The sequence below is a fragment of the Salvelinus sp. IW2-2015 genome, linkage group LG28 (assembly GCF_002910315.2).
Source record: "Salvelinus sp. IW2-2015 linkage group LG28, ASM291031v2, whole genome shotgun sequence".
NCBI classification, from domain to species: Eukaryota; Metazoa; Chordata; class Actinopteri; order Salmoniformes; family Salmonidae; genus Salvelinus; species Salvelinus sp. IW2-2015.
Genome location: NC_036868.1, coordinates 10,719,936 through 10,742,730, shown reverse-complemented (window position 1 = coordinate 10,742,730; position 22,795 = coordinate 10,719,936). Strand labels below are relative to the sequence as shown.

At 43.6% G+C, this 22,795-nt stretch overlaps 2 pseudogenes; both read right to left on the bottom strand.

Annotated features, from left to right (window-relative positions):
* Window positions 1-1,735: 1,735 nt before the first annotated feature.
* LOC111954088 (uncharacterized) lies at window positions 1,736-3,878 on the bottom strand (annotated as a pseudogene).
* A 564-nt stretch (window positions 3,879-4,442) lies between these two features.
* The window catches only part of LOC111954087 (laminin subunit alpha-2-like), a 153,995-nt pseudogene continuing 135,642 nt past the window's right edge, over window positions 4,443-22,795 (bottom strand).

The window sequence follows — 22,795 nt, the reverse complement described above, 5'->3', positions numbered from 1 at the left end:
CAATAATAGAAAATCTAAGGGAATATATTTTTCCCAAAGGAGAATATTGTGTTCTGTTTTGCTTGTGCCTACATGAGTAGTCCATGTTTCCTTTGATGGGCCTGTATCGTGGCCTGGAGGGCTTGGCTGTAGTGGTGGAAGGGGACTTGGACAAACTGAGGTGGCTGGTGCTGGCTAGACTAGCTGGTGCTACTAGGCCACACACAGAGGTCACCATGGCCTGCAGGGGACACACAGAGAGACATGACGCCACATGGTCATATTTTGAAAGTCAAAAGAAAATGTGTGCACTTGTGGGTTGGAGTGAGCTTTGTGCAGCATGCTAACCTTTACTGTTGTTTCTTTTCCACGGTGTCATCCAGAATACTTGTCATGTGATGTTCTTAAAAATAACAGATTTCTGTTGGAGAGCCAAAGAAAACAGAAATGTCAAGGGTATACTGTAAGCAAGGTTACGTTTAGTAGTCTACAATTTACAGGACAATTTGTGAATCATTGGAGATTATATTGAACATGACAACAAATGTGAACTCTGCCTGGGGGGGTCATGCGCAAACATCTGAGGGAGAGAATGTTGAACATTAGATACATTAGGTACATTAGAGAATGTTGAATTTAAACACCTTTTTCTTGCAATCTAGAGACATAATAATTATTAAAAATTCGATGTAATTTAAAAATATTTTTCTGCATATCTAAGCATACCTCTTGAGCTATCTGTATCCTCCTGACTGCCTCTGTCCTCCATGTATCTTTAAACAGAACCCCACCTAAACATTGCTACACAATGATGTCCCCAACACAAATACAACAAGCAGTTTGAGATGTAAATGCTAATGCCGGGTGGAGATTATAAGAGTACATGGCTATTTAGGCCAGATCGTTCTTCAAGATGTTCAAAGATGACCAGCAGGGTCAACAGTTCAACACCTCAGGAGTAAAATCAATTGGCTTTCATAGCTGAGCATTCAGAGGTCAAGAGAGGTAGAGAAAGAGAGCGGTCAAGAGAGAGCGAGAGAGTTGTTCTCACTTTGAGCTATGTTATCATGTTCGCTCCAGCTCGACTCCACACACAGTTAAGACATCATACCTTACTTGACTGGGTCATGGTGATGTCCACGCTGTCTGTACACCAGTGCTGAGCTGGAGTGGAGCTGTCGTAGAGCTCCAGGGTGGTTCTCCTCTCTCTCTGCCCCAAGGAGAGCACTCTTTCCTGGGTCAGTCTGAACAGAGCCCTCATCATGACGACCGATACAGAGCAGTACAGGATGGATGAATCAGTTCTACTTCTACACTGGGATGTAGTGGTACACTCACTATAATCTCACTTCCTTAAACGTGATAGTACTAATAGACTGGGAGGCTGAAGAAAGCGTGTGACCCGGCCGAGGTTGATCAGAACCCGACTTGTGTCCAGGTGGCATAACGCTGCGCCCCAAGGATCTCCTCTCTTGATCCAGAGCCATATTGAGGCTTTTTCAGCTGCCTTGATGTTGTTGCTGATGGCTCTCCTCATCTTCGATCCATTGATGATGATTGTACTGTAGGCTCTGTAGAGGGATTGCCCAGCAAAACCCCTACAGCCTACCTCGATAGGCACACACCTAGCCTTCCACACCCTGCTTCCAACAGTCGATAACCAGTCCCTTGTACTTTGGATTTTGTTTTGGATTTTGAGCCTGGCTGCTCTCCAGCTCAAACGAAAGTGATCTTCTGACAGTTGGGCCGAGCTCGCTTACACTGCCTGCTCCTACTTTGCCCAGGCTCTTTGCTGTCTCATTCCCACTGCTCTGCTGGACCTCTTTCACAGCTGCTCTCACCTCCTCCTGAACCAGCCTGTGTCTCTCCTTCCCCTTGGCAGTGTTGTTTCACTTCCCTCGCCCGAGTGACCTTGAACTCCTCTTCCAGGGACTTCAAGGGCAGCCTCAGCTTGTTGCTGTTCCCATAGAGAGCGATGCTGCTAAAGCTTCTGGACAACCCCAGCCACCTTTGGAGATGGCTGCTGACCTTCCTCTCCAAGTTCTTGACTGTGGAGATGGTGACTTCATAGATGAGCGGAGGCCAGAGTATCCTCAGGAGGATGCCATGCTGATACATCCACGCCTTGAACTCTCCGGGCAGTCCTGACCGGTCAACCGCTCTCAGCCAGGTCTCCAGCTCCTGACAGGTGGACTGGATTGATGTTGTGTTGCTTTTAAACACCTTGCCAAGGCTCTTCACTGACTTTTTCGAGACTGTGGGGATTGGTGTTCCTGCGATGACGAAGTGGAATCTGTCTACGACCTTGACCTTCTTCATCAACCTCAATTTTGTTGGCTTGAAGCTCATTCTCGCCCATCCAATTAGCTTCTCCAACCATTACAGAATCCACTTGCTTCCTGGCAATAACTCTGTGGTGTCTGTCAGGTCGTCCATAATGGCTCTGATTGTTGTTGGTTGCACCCCAGCTTCAGCAGACTTCACGATCATGTTCATCGCCAGGGCAAACAGGATCACGGGGATGGTGCAGCCTGTGATGATTCCCACCTCCAGTCTGTACCACTGATGTTACTGACCCTGATGAGACTCTCATGCAGTACCTGTTATAGTAGTCCAGGATGAGGTCTTACACCGTCTGGGACATGGTGTTTTGTCATTGTAGTCTGCACCAGCTTAAGAGGGATCAATCTGTAGTAGTTGGCAAGGACAAGCCAGAGCACTGCCAAGTCACCCTTGTCCTCTTGCGCTTCTCTGATGAGCTGGGTCACCACACCTGTGTGCTCCAGACACCTAGGACCCTTTTGGACCGATGTACCAATGTAGCCATTCTTAGAGAGGAAGTCTTCCAGCCGCCTGGCTACAATGCTGAAGAAAATCTTCCCTTCGACACTTAGCAAGAAGATGATCCTTAATTGGTTGATTCTCTCAGAATCCTCTTTCTTTGGGATCCAACTCCTTCGGCGAATCTCTACTGCTGTACAACCTTGCCTCTCCTCCAGATGACCTTAATGATCTTCCAGAGCCACTTGTGTAACAGATGGCAGTACTTGTAGACCTTGTACGGGACTCCACTTGGTCCAGGAGCTGAGCTAGACCTTGCACTCGTCACATATTTCTGTACTTCTCTTAGGAGTAGCTCCCTGTTGTCAAACTCTGTGACCGGTGCTGGTGGGTGTATCAAGATGTTACACTGACCCAACTCCTGCTCCTTGTCGGGGTCACTGTATGTGCTCTGGATGTGCTGGTCAATCTCCTCTTTGGAACAAGCCAGGTTTGCACTGAGCTTCTATCCTAGTAGCTGCTTTGTGAAACCAAAGGGATTGCCTATAAAGGCAGTCCGCTTCCAGGCTCATTCTTTCCGCCATCTTCTATGCCATTCAGCCCTACGCATCTTTCTCAAGATGCTCCTCCCTGGCCTCCTTGTGCTGTTTCTTTGTTTCTTGAGGACATTCAGTTCCTGCCTGATCTTGTGGATTTTCGCAGCTCTCTAGTTCATGGTGTACGTTGTTCTCGTAGACTTCTGCTTCACTGCGCCAAACCTTGTCGCTGCTAGGCTGACTAAGATTGTTGTTATAGTTTGTAGCCTCCTGTCTGCATCTCCCTTTGCTGTTGCGTCCAGCRCCTTGTCTGTATTCTCGATGAACTGTTACCACACTTGTCTTGCAGGTTTGCGGCCACTTGATGCAAACCTTCTCTGATGATCTTTCAGGAGGGACTTGTTGCAATGCATGGAGGCTCTGGGCTCTGTGGGGTAACTCTGGGCCTGGCTCCTCCTACTTCTCACCAGGTTTGCTACCTGTGCGTTGTGTTGCTACTTTCCCCTCCAAACATTTAATCCAGATTTAATGAATCTTTAGGCCTTGGGCATTCCTGCAGACCTTTCCACATACACATTCCATGCTCGTAGTCGGTTCTCCGTTTCCATGCGTCGTTAGCCTTTGGTCCGTCAGATTGGGGAGCTCACCACCCCCCAGGGGTGTTTCCCAATACAGCTCATAAGACTGAAATGAATCAGAACAGGTAGTTGTTGTAGCACTGAAGACATTTGTAGAGATGAATTAATCATTCATACATCATGGTATTACAATAAAAAAATGCACTTCCCAATAAAATTACAAACATATGTGTTGCTTAGCATTTTATTTTCACAATACTTCCCATTTCAGACCAGTTCACTGTTTGCTGCATATATATTAGACATAGCCTACTGTAGAATATACATCAAATAAAGTGTGTGTACCAGAGTGACAGTAAGAGTTTCTTGCTTCAGAAGGTTAGGAAGAGCAGCAAACTAAGGCAGTTCCTTGTTGGAGGAAATGTTGCAAGACAAATCTATTGGATATGAAGCAGATGGAAATCCTCAAGATCCCAAGTGTAAGTTAAAGGCCATGGTTTGACATTGTAATAAAGACAATACAATTATTTGATTGCCTTAAAAGCATGTATTTCAAAATGCTGGTAGTACAAATTCCAACCACAACATACATACGGTATGCTACATCACATGTAGTTTAGACAGACAGACACATGAGGCTTAGTACATACAAGACAATATAAGAGGATCTATAGTCCTTTAAATGAACCATGATTTCATACTATGTCTTCCTAAAGTTTCCACTCACTTGTATTGTATACTTCACACTCTTAGAAGCAATCCAAACCCTTGGTATAAAGCTGGTTGGCCCGCTGATCCAGAATGAGGGAGAAGTTACAGTCCTGTAAGTTGTGTTTCCATGTGTTTTGGTGCTGCTGCTGTACCTCTGGCAGTGACAGGCTTTGGTAGTCTGTGTTTAGGCTGCATTGGCTGGGCAGGTGAGGGGTTGAACCCACTTGAACTCCAGGCCCTCGTTGAATTGAACCTCCAACACTTTAGATGCCTTTGTTATCTTCAGGTTGCGCATGCAGCCTTTGAATGAAGTGCTGGTAGTCAGGCCAAACTGCTTGAGCCCCTCTGGAAAAGAGATAAAAGACAACAGTTGATTTATGACTGTAATTTTCTGCCCCGTTAAACAAATTCATGATTCTATTTCATGAGTCAGGAAGCCGATGACTGCTGGAGGTTATAACTTTGATTATCTCCTGAGGTTTAGATAGGAAGTAAATCACAAACATCTTCAACGTTGTAGTGAAGCATGGTTTGGCACAACTTTAATGTCCCACACAGTATCCAGGGTCATGTTCAGGAGTGATTCCAGAGGCATGTCGGTTCTACATGATGTTCTACATGATACAGTTCTAACTGAATGTTTAATGTTCCGCAACGGTACCTCTACTGAACATGTCCCAGGTGCCTCTACTGAACACGTCCCAGGTGCCTCTACTGAACACGTCCCAGGTGCCCTCTACTGAACACATGTCCCAGGTGCCTCTACTGAACACGTCCCAGGTGCCTCTACTGAACACGTCCCAGGTGGCCTCTACTGAACACGTCCAGGTGCCTCTACTGAACACGTCCAGGTGCCTCTACTGAACACGTCCCAGGTGCCTCTACTGAACACGTCCCAGGTGCCTCTACTGAACACGTCCCAGGTCCTCTACTGAACACGTCCAGGTGCCTCTACTGAACACGTCCCAGGTGCCTCTACTGAACACGTCCCAGGTGTGATATGCTTGGTGAGTGCTGTCGTATCATGTACCTGTCCCAGATATCAGTGGTGTTGGACCTGGCGTTGGGGCTCTCTGCTTCCTCCTTCCTGCCGTCCATCTATTTTTATTTCACCTTTATTTTGACAGGGAGTCATTATACTGTCATAAAAATTAGATCTGTGAAACTTGTGTACAAGGAGTTATTATATTTTTTGATTGATAGGATATATTGCATTGTGGGGTCAGGAGTTTTTCCTGACCAGGATCTTTATAATTTAGTTACTATAGCCCGGTCAGGAAAACCCCAGGATCTTATAGTTATGTTACTATAGTCTGGTCAGGAAAACCCCAGGATCTTATAGGTATGTTACTAATAGCCTGGTCAGGAAAACCCAGGATCTTATAGGTATGTTACTATAGCCTGGTCAGGAAAACCCCAGGATCTTATAGGTTATGTTACTATAGCCTGGTCAGGAAAACCCCAGGATCTTATAGGTATGTTACTATAGCCTGGTCAGGAAAACCCCAGGATCTTATAGTTATGTTACTATAGCCCGGTCAGGAAAACCCCAGGATCTTATAGTTATGTTACTATAGGCCTGGTCAGGAAAACCCAGGATCTTATAGTTATGTTACTATAGGCCGGCAGGAAAACCCAGGATCTTATAGTTATGTTACTATAGCCCGGTCAGGAAACCCCAGGATCTTTATAGTTATGTTACTATAGCCCGGTCAGGAAAACCCCAGGATCTTATTATATGTTACTATAGCCCGGTCAGGAAAACCCCAGGATCTTATAGTATGTTACTATAGCCCGGTCAGGAAAACCCCAGGATTCTTATAGTTATTTACTATAGCCGAGCAGGGAAAACCCCAGGATCTTATAGTTATGTTACTATAGCCTGGTCAGGAAAACCCCAGGATCTTATAGTTATGTTACTATAGCCCGGTCAGGAAAACCCCGGGATCTTATAGGTATTTTACTATGGCCTGGAGTCTTTCCTATAGTTATAGTTCTATGTTTTGAGTGTCAGAACGTACCTGCTTTAACATATCCAGTGCCATCGAAGTAGGTTCTCTTCTCAGTGCTGATGAAACAGCTGCCCTCTTGGTGGTTGGAGGTGGGCGTGTCCATGTCCAACACAATACCCAGCATCTTAAAGTTCCTGATGCAGCCATTGATACTATACAAGACCTAGAAGGACACAACACACCTTTAACTATGCTATAACATATGACTTAACACTGAGAAGTTTGATTTACTGTTGAATCTATCCCATAAATTGTAAATGATTACTTCTAACATCAACCCTTTCAACTGATCATATGTAAATACATACAAATACAGTAATACAGTGTATAAAGCTTTGTGTTTTACTTCCTACAAATGAAGGAAGCGTGTATGAACGTACTGGTCCGATCCTCTTGGTTGTGTAGTTGACAGGTAGGCCACCTATGTACAGCATGCCAACCACATCCAGGATGTCAGCCTTCTTGGGGCTGGTGGTGTGCTTGGAGTAGCGATTGTCTATCACCAGTACACCTCTCTGTTTCTCTCCGAATCTGAGACAGCAGAAAGAGAAAGATTCAGGGGTAAATAAGGACAATAACAATACATATCTTTAATACATGATGGAAATTTAAAAAACTGTAGTTCCTGATTACTTTGCTTGCCTCCTGTTTTGGTCAATGAACTAGTCAAATAGAAAATTATGTGGTTTTGTAGTTGTGTCATTGTGACACAGTATTTAGCTGTCTGCTCTCACTATCTAAACTCACTCAGACAGTGAAATAGAACTGATGGTAACTGCCAACAGACTGTACACCCTGCTAAATTACTATTATGATTGTTTCCCCGGCTGGCTCGAGAGGTACATTAGGTGATCCCAGACCTTGTGCCAGTGTCCGTCGTTGATAATGCGTGGCATGCTGACGGAGGTGTTGCCGTGGCCCAGGTCGTAGCCGAGGTGGGCCATGCCCTCCTTCACCTGAATGGTGGCGAAGTCAGCGTGGTTGATCCTCGGCATGTAGAACACCAGGCCTGACTCTGCTGTGATCTGCAGCTCAAACTCTATGATTAGCCTGTAAGCAAACAGATTCACAACAGTCAGTCCAATATGATATTTACAGAACTGACTATTATGCATGATCTAGAAAAGAAAGGTCTCATTGGGACTTTTCAAAGCAATGAAAACTCTATATACCTGTTCTTGACCTTTGTGTCATCAAATTCAAATGCAACATGGCTGTTTTTGGAAAACCCAAACTGTTTGGCTTTTTCTAAGACCACTGGAGATTCCTCGGCAGCACGGGAGGCCTGTAGGGGACGGGGGAGTAGCAGTCATCTTAAACGATTCATATTAGCTAACATGATCTCATTCAAAGAGTGCATTAAAAACACAATGCAAACATTAATTTTAATATGAATATAGTTAACCTGCTTTCTGTTTCTAGATGAAGTGCTATTCTAACGTGCCAATAGATGGTGCTATTGAAAAAGACATGGATTTGCTTTTGAGACTATCAGAAAATGTACATTTGTTTTTGCAAGGCCAACATCTGAATCACTTATTTTGTTCTGTTCAGAACATGAAGACATCCCTATTCCTCTGACCTTGCCTTATACAATCTCTCTCAATGTAGAATGGTCCTTTCTTTCTATATTCTTGTTGAGCCACGAAGGCTCCCATTGCTTAAAGAGACATTCATTTTACACTGCATATACTTATTTCACACTGCAAACGGTACAGCATATATCATATATAGCCTGTTTATAAAGCAGAACTACTACAACCATATTGATTTACTTAGAAAGAAATGATCTTCTAAGAAAATCCCTATTGAACATCAAATGTCTTCTGGCAATACTACGAATATGGACATGGAAAGTTTGTGCATGTATATTTCACGAGCAACACATCTTCACACAGGAGGCTTGGTGTTGAAGGTCTATGGCTGAAATCCATTAAAATGAATGTTCCACAGACACACGTCTGATGTCACTGATGTCATGAATGGCGAAAGTCAGCACAGCCGGTAGCTAGAGGAACAGTGCTAAGAAAAAGATTACAGTATGATTACCGAAATGCACATCAGTTCTACAAGAAAATGTTGTACTACCAGTGGCAATACTGTAGCAATCTATTCATTTGCCTACAATGATACATACCATGGAGATATATCAAGAGAATATTTGAGGAAAATACAGGTGGTGTTGGCCAATGCAAGGCAGCTTGGTTAGCAGAGAATGAATGAGTCTGGAAGGATGGATGAGAGAGAGCGAGAGAGAGAGAGAGAGAGACAAACAGAGACAGAGCGAAGAGGACCGAGAGATCGAGACAGAGAGAGGACAGAAAGAGAGAGAGCGAGGAGGACAGAGACAGAGAGGAGGAAAGGGAGAGAGAGAGGAGGACAGAGAGACAGAAAGAGAGAGGAGGAGAGAGAGACAGAAAGAGAGAGAGAGCAAGGAGGACAGAGCAAGGACAGAGAGAGTACTGCTACAGTACCTCAGCTGTCAGCCAGAGAGGATAGATGGAGCAGCGGAGCTATGAGAAAGAGCCCTGTCAACACTGCAGCTTTACCTATAAAGCAGACCTAATGGATTGGAAAACGGCCCATTCTTTATTCCAGCCACATCAACCTCTCTGATGGTGTATTTAGACTCAGGGCCAACCGGTCTGTCTGGCTGAGCTGTGCTGGGGACAGATGACAGCTCTTTATGGGGATAATATATCACTCCATCATAGGCGGGGAACTTAGTCCTTTAATGTGACTTTTTTTGTCTTTTACTCCCTGATACCCATAGGAGTGGGACCTACAGTGGGAGATGAGAGGGTGTCGGGGTGGGTGGTGGAGCCTCAGGTAGGACCGTCTGGGACACGTCTTCTACCTTGGCCTTCTCTTCCTCATCAGGCTCCTTCTCTGGGAGGGGAAGCGGGGGAGGGGCCAGGTTGTTACACTGGCCGATCTCTGCGTTCTCAAAGGCCACGGGCTGGGAGAAGTCTGTGAGGCTGTAGGGCATGCACAAGCAAACAAACACACACATGGATGTGCACACACAAATACACACATACACACACAAATACACACACACAGAGAGAGAGAGAGAGAGAGAGAGAGAAAGAAAGTGTGTTAATGGGTGATGATGTGTAATCAGTTGAATTATGAACATAGTTATCACAGAGGATAGCCCCATTAAAGCCAACTAAATATGGGTGAACTGTGTTTAGTCCACTGGGAAGCGAGAGAGAGCCCTGAGCCCAATGATAGGAATGTATTATCATCCATAGACAAAAACAGTAAAAACAGGTCAAGGTGTCAAATGACTGCATTTACAACCTGTTTAACTGGGAGAAGCCAACGCACCATGAAACAGCTCACAAATACTTCACATGTACAACACTTCCCACATAGCCTTCCATTAATAACATCTACTAATAATGAGACAATATCTATGATCAGGATAATTAATCGTTATATGGAGATAATAGGCGCTGCTGAGAGATGTACATGGTACTGATCATGAGGTTCCAGATGCAGCCTTCGAAGGGGACGTTGGGTCTCTGGGAGCTGAGCTCTACGTCAGCGGGGATATCCCCGATGAACAGTCTCTTGACGCCTATTAGCTGGTCGTTGGGAAGGGCCTGCTCCCTCTTCAGCTCCTCATCCACCTGGACTGCAAATGACCTGGACAGAGACATGCAGTACAGTGAGACATTTTGAGCCAGCTCTGTGTAGAAACAGCTAAAAACAAATGGCTTGAAACTAGTTCATTAAGACACAAGTTATTGTGCAATATGAGGCTGTGCAGTGTATAGCTGTGTGTGTGTGTGTGTGTGTGTGTGTGTGTGTGTGTGTGTGTGTGTGGTGTGTGTGTGTGGTGTGTGTGTGTGTGTGTGTGTGTGTGTGTGTGTGGTGTGTTGTGTGTGATTTTACCTGCCGCCCAATCTCTCAATGCGCCAGGATTGTTCTCCTCCGTCGTGCAGGATGCCCTGGTCAGGCTTGCGGACACTTGCGTGGGCTGTGGCTGCCCTGTAACACCAGCACTCTCCAGGGCCCCCCTTGTTCAGCAACACAGCCAGGAAGGGGCTGCAGGGGAGAAAGAAGGTGTGTGAGGGGGACCACCCAATCTAAATGACCAACACCACCTCAGCAACAGACTCAGAGGTACCGATCAGGGTATTATACCAGAAAATCAATACATACAACAACACTCAGTGCATAAAGCCACTTGTTTAGAAAGAACAATATGGAGCAAGTCCAGGACAGGCTTCACACAATCTGGAGCAACGTCTAGGTTACGAGGGCTTTCATACAATCTGGAGCAAGTCAGGACAGCTTCACAAATCTGGAGCAAGTCACGGTACAGGCTTCACACAATCCTGGAGCCAAGTCAGGACAGGCCTTCATACAATCTGGAGGCCAAGTCAGGACAGGCTTCACACAATATGGAGCAAGTCAGGACGGGCTTCATACAAGATGGAGCAAAGTCAGGACAGGCTTCACACAATCCTGGAGCAAGTCAGGCGGGCTCCAATACAATTATGGAGCAAGTCAGGACAGGCTTCACCAATCTGGAGCAAGTCCGGACAGGGCTTCACAACAAACTGGAGCAAGTCAGGCCAGGCTCATACAATCTGGAGCAAGTAGGACGGCTTCATACATGGAGCAGTCAGGAACAGGCGTTCATACATCTGGAGCCAAGTCAGGACAGGCTTCACACAATCTGGAGCCAAAGTCAGGACAGGCTTTCATCAATCTGGACAGCAGGACAGGCTTCATACAATCTGGAGCAAGAGGACAGGCCCTTCATACATCTGGAGCAAGTCAGGAAGGTTCATAACAATCTGGAGCAAGTCAGGACAGGCTTCAACAATCTGGAGCAGTCAGGACAGGCTTCACACAAATCTGGAGCAAGTCAGGAACAGGCCATCACACAATCTGGCGCAAGTATGGACAGGCTTCACACAATCTGGACGCAAGTAGGACAGGCTTCACACAGATCTGGAGGCCAAGTCGGACAGGCTTCATACAATCTGGAGCAAGTCAGGACAGGCTTCATACAATCTGGAGCAAGTCAGGACAGGCTTCATACAATCTGGAGCAAGTTAGGACAGGCTTCATACAATCTGKAGCAAGTCAGGACAGGCTTCATACAATCTGGAGCCTTGAATGTTCAAAGACAATAAGAACTTTATGCCCAGAAACATTAAGAAAAATCTGTTCAATAATGATGAAACCTCAGATACTTTGAGAAAGGAAGTCAACTTTACATAATTGCATACCGATATGCTTTTCAACCCTGAGGGCCTGTAGCGTTTATGTAAGTCCTCCATTTTTCTACATGCCTTGATTGGATTCTGTTTGGGCAGAGCTTCAAAGAAAGCGCAGCCCTCTCTGAAACATACTAGATGAGAAGTAGATTGATTTAAGTGCCTCTTGTTATGATTAAATTCTCTGTAATCAGTCCAGCGAGATGGTGAGCACATCCCACCACAGTGTTGGAATTGCAGACTAGCATGCACAGAGGGAGTTTGCCTGGGGAGAGTGAGGGAGAGTGAGGGGAAGTGCTACTGATACAATAACTATGGTCTGATTCAGCACGCGTTCCTTCTGTCCCCTGCGCAAATTGACAGAATGAACGACGAGGACACAGAGACAGACGAGGCCGACGTGTACTCATTCGAAATGACACTCACTTAATTTACTAGGTCTAATGATTTTTAAAGGTGACGGTCTGGACCTTTACTAAGGGTCATCGTTAAATTGGACGTGATCCATCAGAGGGCTGTTGTATAATGTATTTCTTACTAACGACACTTGCAGGGAGAATGTTAGAGGTTAAACCCACTATCATTTCCTGCAGCCACAGGCACTAATTGATGTGGTGGTCTGCAGATGAAGAGAAGGAGAGAGAGATGAAGGGTGCCCTAACAGAGACGTAGAAAGTCATATTTTAATCAAAACTGTCATCGCAAATCTCCCAGCCTTTAGCCCTCTGTGAAAGATTATCCATTTTTGTTTGCTGTCGGGTGAAAGTATAATCATTAAACCTCACAGGCAATCCATCTCTTTTATAGTTCGTTTAATAAGGAGCCTCGCACACAGCAGGAGTTGATTATCAATGTGCTGTTAGTTTTTCAAAGCAACTCAGCCAGACAGCACAGTGCTCCTTATTCAATTACAGGAACCAAGAAACACCTCCAACAGCCATTCCAGTTCTACTGGGTAATACGATCCAATGACTTATAAAGAACAAGGAGGTGACATTATAGAGGACTTGGTGCTGTGTTAGAATGCTTTGATAGTTGTAACACTGAAGTGAGTGTTTATATATATATATATATATATATATATATATATATATATATATATATATATATATATATATATATATATATGTGTGTGTGTGTGTGTGTGATCTGTCTCTTATACACATCTAGATGTGTATAAGAGACAGGTGTGTGTGTGTGTGTGTGTGTAGTGTATGTATGCGTGTGTGTACGAGTGTATGTGTGTGTGTATGCGTGTATGCATGTGTGTCTCTCATCCACCTCCTGTTACCTCCCCAGTCTGCCTGTGTCTCCTCTTGGGGAGTTGGAACTGGGAGCTGGTTCCATTGGTGCCCCCACTGCCAAACAGGATGATGCCCTTGTCACTCTTGGTTGCGAAGGACAGGTTGATCTCCGTACCAGCGTCAAAGGACATGGACTTCAGTTCCACGTGGCCTGGCTTGGAGAAGCTCACTGTATGGAGGTTATGTTGGCGAGAGAGAGACCAGTCATGATGTTCATTCACAGCACAATCAATTGAAAGTCATCAGTAATTGGCAGAGTTCTTTTTATAATCTGAATACTGTATAATAGTACAATATAATATAACACTGTGTTGTTCTGTTTATAATGTCCATATCAATTTCAGAGTTATATCGAACATAATAATAAACCTTGTCTGTTAGAGTGGAGTTTGTTAGCACAGTATGCATTTTCAGATGCATCGTCAGGCATTGACACAGGGTCCACAACAAATGGATATAGGCCTACTGAAGTGATTGTGAAATCTTGCAAACATTTTACAAACACAACTGAACACAACTGAGACGTACAAACCAGCCGTTGCTGAATTAAAAATGACTTCTCCCACTCAATTCTTTGCTACACTCTTTTACATTCTGTGTCTGTGGTGTGAATGTGTGTATAAATATTCTCCCCTAACTAAAATAACAACTTCAGAAGCAGCAATTTCTCTGTTATTTATATGCCTCACTCATTTTTATTATTCTTGTTGTTTTTTGCAAAATGTTTTGCCATATTTGATGAGTGTGCCTGTACCTCTGAATAATGAAAGGGGTGATGAAAAGAAGAGGGAGATGAAAGAGGAGTGCTAAACTGACCTCTACAGAGCAGCCTTTGGTCAGGCCGGTGTAGTCGGCGCTGCTCAGCAGGTTACAGGGGGTTCTGGAAACCTCAATGTCTCTCATACAGCCAGCATACCTCTTCTTGGCAACCTCTGACCTGTAAAGAGAAGAGAGAGTTGTCTCAATTGCAATTTGGACTTCCATTCTGTTCATTGTGGAAGCGCTGTCCTAGTTTTAGGAGCCAATGACTATGTGAGATAAACACCAAACTAAGACTGTATTCATTCTAAATTAATAAAGTCAGGTTTCTGTTTTAAGAACAATTATTTGGTATACCTTTAATCTGGCGTTATTCAAAAGCTATGAACCTTTATCTGAACAATCAGACACTAGCTTCTGCGAAGCAGATATAAAGCTTCAGATAGGGCCTCATTTTTTTATTTTATTTTTTATTTCACCTTTATTTAACCAGGTAGGCTAGTTGAGAACAAGTTCTCATTTGCAACTGCGACCTGGCCAAGATAAAGCATAGCAGTGTGAACAGACAACACAGAGTTACACATGGAGTAAACAATAAACAAGTCAATAACATGGTAGAAAAAAAAAGAGAATCTATATACAATGTGTGCAAAAGGCATGAGGTAGGCAATAAATCGAATAATTACAATTTAGCAGATTAACACTGGAGTGATAAATCATCAGATGATCATGTGCAAGAAGAGATACATTGTTAAAGGCTAATTTGAAAATGTCAGCAATTTACCAGTAAATTCCACAGCATGCAAGAGAAGTAGTGGGGTGACAATATAGCAGTAGCTACTGAATGAAAAGGAGTGGAAGCTGTAGCCTATTGGTCCCCAGAACATGTACATTTGGACAAATATCTAAAACCATTGAGAAATGGAGGGTTGTTTACTGACTCAATTCTGATGACCAGCGTATATTGCATTAAAGTATCTACAATATATATATATATATATTTTTTTATTTAACCTTTATTTAACTAGGCAAGTCAGTTAAAACTTCTTATGGCTGCAGGGGCAGTATTGAGTAGCTTGGACGAAAAGGTGCCCAGAGGTGCCCAGAGTAAACTGCCTGCTCCTCAGTCACAGTTGCTAATATATGCATATTATTATTAGTATAGGATAGAAAACAATCTGAAGTTTCTAAAACTGTTTGAATGATGTCTGTGAGTATAACAGAACTCATATGGCAGGCAAAAACCTGAGAAAAAACCCCAACCAGGAAGTGGGAAATCTGAGGTTTGTAGGTTTTGAACTCATCGCCCATAGAATACACAGTGGGATATGGGTCAGTTTGCACTTCCTACGGCTTCCACTAGATGTCAACAGTCTGTAGAACCTTGTCTGATGCTTCTACTGTGAAGTGGGGCCGAAGGAGACGGGAATGAGTAAGGTCTATCATTAGCTGACCATGCTCTGACCATGCGCGTTCACATGAGAGTGTTCCATCGCACTTCTGAAGACAATGGAATTCTCCGGCTGGAACATTATTGAAGATTTATGTTAAAAACATCCTAAAGATTGATTCAATACATCGTTTGACATGTTTCTACTGACTGTTACAGAACTTTTTGACATTCTGCCTGCTTTTAGTGAACGCGCTTCCTGACTTTGAAATTGTTTACCAAACACGCTAACAAAAATAGCTATTTGGACATAAATTATGGACATTACTGAATAAAACGAACATTTCTTGTGGAAGTGGGAGTCCTGGGAGTGCATTCCGACGAAGATCAGCAAAGGTAAGTGAAGATTTATAATGCTATTTATGAGTTTTGTTGACTGCACAATTTGGCGGGTAACTGTATGGCTTCCTTTTGTGGCTGAACGCTGTTCTCAGATGATTGAATATTGTGCTTTTGCCATAAAGATTTTTTGAAATCTGACACAGCGGTTGCATTAAGAACAAGTGTATCATTAATTCTATGTAAAACATGTATCTTTCATCAAAGTTTATGATGAGTATTTCTGTTATTGAATGTGGCTCTCTGCAATTTCTCCAGATATTTTGGAGGCATTTCTGAACATGGCGCCAATGTAAACTGAGGTTTTTGGATATAAATATGAACTTTATCAAACAAAACATATATGTATTGTGTAACATGAAGTCCTATGAGTGTCATCTGATGAAGATCATCAAAGGTTAGTGATTCTATTTATCTCTATTTCTGCTTTTTGTGACTCCTGTCTTTGGCTGGGAAAATGGCTGTGTTTTTTCTGTGATTTTGCGGTGACCTAACATAATCGTTTGTGGTGCTTTCGCTGTAAAGCCTATATGAAATCGGACACTGTGGTGGGATTAACAAAAGTGTATCTTTAAAATGGTGTGAAATACTTGTATGCTTGAGGAATTTTAATTATGAGATTTCTGTTGTTAATTTGGCGCCCTGCACTTTCACTGGCTGTTGTCATATCGATCCCGTTAACGGGATTGCAACCATAAGAAGTTTTTAATATCAAATTCTTATTTAGAATGAGCTAAGTAAGCATACTTTTGTGAAGTAAATGCATGGTAACTTGTATGATAAACCAAGGTACCAGGGATGCTTTAGAGAGTAATGGGCTATGCTAAGTACATGCAAAAGGTGATACAGTAAACTTTAACAGTACATATATTACCTTGCTTTAATACTGTAGGAGCAAAAGATACAAGTATATGCATATTAAGACAAGTATGACACACGTAGGCAGAAACTTAAAAAGTATATTCAGTTCTCCATGTTGATTTAAAAGGGTTACCACTTCTATAAGACCTATAGAATATACTTCTCATACTGCCGAAGACTGTGAAGGTCATATCTACATAACCTATTGTTACTGTTTATGTGACAGTTCCAAAAGAGTTACCACCAGAGAGGCCAGCGACAATGTGACACTGACTCAAGGTCCGGCAGCAGACAGAGGTGTTCTAATGGACACTCAAGTCTTTGTCTGTTTGTCCGTCTGTTAATTTGGCTACCTATATGCCTTGTCAACCCTCAACTTTATGGCCAAACGTGACAATATGAGAAGAACAGGAACAAACACTAACAGAATGTACAGTACTGAGTGTCTGAGCAAAACACGGAGCAGAGGTGTAAACAACAGCTATATAGTTAAGAAAGATTCCAATGACCATATTGGGATTTCTTACAGACCTTTACACATGTTAACCCAAGTGAGATTGATGATCAAAGGAGTGTTCAGTATGCAGACCCAGAGTGAAGTGTTGTGTGTGTGTGTGTGTGTGTGTGTGTGTGTGTGTGTGTGTGTGTGTGTGTGTGTGTGTGTGTGTGTGTGTGTGTGTGTGTGTGTGTGTGTGTGTGTGTGTGTGTGTGTGTGTGTGTGTGTGTGTGTGTGTGTGTGTGTGTGTGTGTTGTGTGTGTGTGTGTGTGTGTATAAAAAACTGAATTAGTAGTATTAGGCCCTACTGTGGAGGTGATTGGCAAACCACCAAAGTAAATCCTCTCATCTTCCTTGAGGTTGAGCCCAGTGGCAGAGCCTTGAGATGACAAAACCAGCTTCTCCTCTTCATTGGAGTATATGTCCACGATGGCCACCGTAGCTGGGGTGGGAGGAAACCAACAAGGGTAAAGGTATTACTTGCTTGTTCAACAATATCCTCCATTTGGCAAATCTGACCATAATTCTATCCTCCTGATTCCTGCTTACAAGCAAAAACTAAAGCAGAAAAAAACAGTGACTCGGTCAATAAAAAATTGGTCAGATGAAGCAGATGGTAAGCTACAGGACTGTTTGCTAGCACAGACTGGAATATGTTCCGGGATTCTTCCGATGGCATTGTGGAGTACACCACATCAGTCACTGGCATCATCAATAAGTGCATCGATGACGTCGTCCCCACAGTGAGTGTACGTACATACACCAACCAGAAGCCATGCATTACAGGCAACATCCACACTGAGCTAAAGGATAGAGCTGCCGCTTTCAAGGAGCGGGACTCTAACCCGGAAATGAATAAGAAATCCCTATGCCCTCCGACGAACCATCAAACAGGCAAAGCGTCAATACAGGGCTAAGATCGAATTGTACTACACCGGTTCCGGCGCATGTCGGATGTGGCAGGGCTTGCAAACTATTACAGACTACAAAGCGAAGCACAGCTGCGAGCTGCCAAGTGACACGAGCCTACCAGACGGGCTAAATTACCTCTATGCTCGCTTCGAGGCAAGTAACACTGAAACATGCATGAGAGTATCAGCTGTTCCGGATGACTGTGTGATCACGCTCTCTGTAGCCGATGTGAGTAAGACCTTTAAACAGGTCAACATTCACAAGGCCGCAGGGCCAGATGGATTACCAGGACGTGTACTCCGAGCATGCGCTGACCAACTGGCAAGTGTCTTCACTAACATTTTCAACCTCTCCCTGTCCGAGTCTGTAATACCAACATGTTTCAAGCAGACCACCATAGTCTCTGTGCCCAAGAACACTAAGGTAACCTGCCAAAATTACTACTGACCCGTAGCACTCACGTCTGTAGCCATGAAGTGCATCGACAGGCTGGTCATGGCTCACATCATCACCATTATCCCAGAAACCCTAGACCCAATCCAATTTGCATACCTCCCCAACAGATCCACAGATTGCACTCCACACTGTCCTTTCACACCTGGACAAAAGGAACACCTATGTGAGAATGCTATTCATTGACTACAGCTCAGCGTTCAACATCATAGTGACCTCAAAGCGTATCGCTAAGCTAAGTACCCTGGGACTAAACACCTTCCTCTGCAACTGGATCCTGGACATCCTTACGGGCCGTCCCCAGGTGATAAGGGTAGGTAACAACACATCCGCCATGCTGATCCTCGACAGGGGGCCCCTCAGATGTGCGTGCTCAGTCCCCTCCTGTACTCCCTGTTCACTCATGACTGCATGGCCAGGCATGACTCCAACACCATCATTAAGTTTGCTGATGACACAGCAGTGGTAGGCCTGATCACCAACAATGACGAGATAGCCTATAGGGAGGAGGTCAGAGACCTGGCCGTGTGGTGCCAGGACAACAACCTCTCCCTCAACGTGATCAAGACAAGAKATTGATTGTGGACTACAGGAAAAGGAGGACCGAGCATGCCCGACTCTCATCGACGGGGCTGTAGTGGAGCAGGTTGAGAGCTTCATGTTCCTTAGTGTCCACATCACCAACGAGGTAACATTGTCCAAGCACACCAAGACAGTCGTGAAGAGGGCACGACAAAACCTATTCCCCCTCAGGAGACTGAAAAGGTTTGTCATGGGTCCTCAGATCCTCAAAAAGCTCTACAGCTGCCCCATCCAGAGCATCCTGACAGGTTGCGTCACTGCCTGATATGGCAACTGCTCGGCCTCCGACCACAAGGCACTACAGAGGGTAGTTCGTACGGCCCAGTACATCACTGGGGCCAAGCTTCCTCCCATCCAGGACCTCTATACCAGGTGGTGTCAGAGGAAGGCCCTACAAATTTTCAAAGACTCCAGCCACCATAATCATAGACTGTTCTCTCTGCTACCGCAGAACAAAACATAAATGTATTGTATAACATGATGTTATAAGACTGTCATCTGATGAAGTTGTCCAAAGGTTAGTGATTAATTTTATATATTTTGCTGGTTTTTGCGAAAGCTACCTTTGTGGTGAATAAATGCGTTTGTGTGTTTGGCTATTGTGGTAAGCTAATATAATTCTATATTGTGTTTTCGCTGTAAAACACTTAAAGAAATCGGAAATATTGGCTGGATTCACAAGATGTTTATCTTTCATTTGCTGTACACCATGTATTTTTCATAAATGTTTTATGATGAGTATTTATGTATTTCACAGTTGCTCTCTGTAATTATTCTGGCTGCTTTGGTGCTATTTTTGATGGTGGCTGCAATGTAAAACTATGATTTATACCTCAAATATGCACATTTTCGAACAAAACATAATGTATTGTATAACATGTTATAAGACTGTCATCTGATGAAGTTGTTTCTTGGTTAGTGACTAATTTTATCTCTATTTTGTCGGTTTTGTGAAAGCTACCTATGCGGTGGAAACATGGTGAAAATATGCGGTTGTGTGTTTGGCTATTGTGGTTAGCTAATATAAATACATATTGTGTTTTCGCTGTAAACATTTTAAAAATCGGAAATGTGGCTGGATTCACAAGATGTTTATCTTTCATTTGCTGTATTGGACTTGTGATTTCATGAAAATTATATGATATCCCTGTCCCGCTAGGCTAGGCTATGCTAGTCAGCTTTTTTGATGAGGAGGATCCCGGATCCGGGAGAGAGAAGCGGTAGAGGTAAACTACACAGGCTCTAGAAATGTCAACTTGAGGGAAATGTTCTTTAAACTACACAGGCTCTAGAAACGTCAACTTGAGGGAAATGTTCTTTAAACTACACAGGCTCTAGAAAAGTCAACTTGAGGGAAATGTTTTTTAAAGTACACAGGCTCTAGAAACATCAACATGAGTAAAATGTTTTACTGTATGTATTATGATGAGTGTGAGTGTCATCTTGTTTCTTCATGCGGGCCACAGTGAAGATTTCCACCTGCCGTCGTTGTCTCTTGATGCTGAAGACCGAGCGGATGCCTGGCGCCAGGTCAAAACTCACCTTCACACAACCATCACTCAACTCAGCACTCATAAAGTCCTTCTGTCTCAGAGAGCGGGAGAGAGGGGAAGAGAAAGTGAGAGAGCGAGAAAGAAGAGAGAGAGAGAGAGACCGAGAGAGAGAGTATATTGATCAATATTGATAAATGCTTTATATGTAACACATATTTAATAGTCTTCATTACTACTGAAGTTCAACAATTTGCCAGTCCTTGTTAAGATACAGGTGTGTGTATATGAGTGAGGTTACCGTATCCTTAGTGACAAAGTACATGAGCATGGAGTCGGTGGAGAAGGAGTGGAACTTGAACATGACGGTGGAGAAGGAGTGGAACTTGAACATGCGGTGGAGAAGGAGTGGAACTTGAACATGACGGTGGAGAAGTTGGGGTTCCATCTGGTGGGCTGGCTCACAGCAGCGTAGCCCTCCCCATCAGACTGTACCGTCCCCTCCGTGTCTGATGGCTGGGGGCTGGTGCACACACACCCAAACACTCAGCAACAATCAAATCGAAATCAAATCAAATTTGATTTGTCACATGTGCCAAATACAACAGGTGTAGTTCACCTTACGTGAAATGCTTACTCACAAGCCTTTAACTAAAAATGCAGATCAAGAAATAGAGTTAAGAAAATATTTACTAAATAAACTAAAGTAAAAAATAAAGTAAAAAGTAACACAATAAAATAACGAGGTATACCCATGGAGGTACCAGAACCGAGTTAATGTGTGGGGGTACAGGTTGTCGAGGAAGTTAACTTTTAGTACATAAAAGATTGTATAGTGAACTTTGAGTGAAAGGTTTCTGAAAGTATATGAGTCTTTTAAAAAAGTGAATCAAGTCCATACACTATAAGAGTGTATTCAATGTGATATGATCATACAGACCAGACCTACTTAAACCACACATCCTTTGCAGTCTCCTTCTCTCTCTCTGTAGTTCCACAGGCTGATAGGTTTGTTGTCCAGGTATGTCACTCCCATACACCGGGAGAAAGTAGTGGTTTTGACCGCGTCCATTTTCTACAGGACAAACAACGAAACGCATAGTGAATACAATTGCATCTACCAAAATAGAAACGGGTAAAAATGACTAAATGGCTCCGGGATAAACTACTGTATGACAAAGTGATATCAGCTACCTTCACACTGCCCAACATGCAACCGACAAACAGGTAGGCATTCTGGTCCACATCCAGGATAGTATAGCCTTCAGGGAGGTGCCACTCTTAGAGGTGGGCATGATGCCAGCTCTGGGACCCTCCAGTGCATGGACAGAGATGGTGCCATTAATTCCATTCCTGGGACCAAACAGAAAACATCAGACGAGAAGTCTGATTTTTGAATAAGAAGCTTACCTGGCACAATCAATGCTAAAATATGAATTAATTAATAAATAAACTGATAGACAAATCTCTCTATCCCTGTATAATCTTTGCTCTGAAAAATATCTGGTATAGAAAATCAATAACAATGGTATTCTACCGTGAGGCCTCGATGCGATGCCAGTTGCCGTAGTTTATAGTCATGTCAGGGTACTCCACGTTACCCATTCCGGGTAATGATGAGCCAATAAGATGCAGCACTGCAATCTCCTATCTGATAACATTACAGGTCCATTACTATTCTGTCTCTCTTGGTTGCTGTAGTGTAGTGTAGGTAGCAAAGTGCAGGAGAACAGAGCAGGACACATTAGAATAAGATACTGGGGAAGAATCACAGGCAAATCAAGAGATGAACAACAGTAGTGTGATTTCCCCAGGGAAATCAGTGATGAAGACAGATTAAATAGTCCGGTTTGAACTGGCGGCTAATTGCTGTGGCTGCTGTTGCAGTACATAGAGGCAATATCACCTACTCTCTCCTGGGGATCACACAGAGAAACAAATAACCTTTTATTATTTTCTCTCTGACTTTAAGTAATTGGTATTTATCTAGTATGTTGGGAAGTAACCACTGGTGGAATGATTTCAAATGAATTGGCCAACAACACATTACACATCCCAGAATAAGATGAGCCAAATCTAAACACTAAATGGCCCTAATATGTTACGTTTCACACACACATTATTTGTTGCCCTGAGGTTTCCCTTATTATGGTTCAGTGATTTACTGGGGGATTGTATCCACACACACACACACACACACACACACAAACACACACACACACACCACACACCACACACACCACACACACACCACACACACACACACAACACACACACACACACACCACAACACACCACACACACACACACAC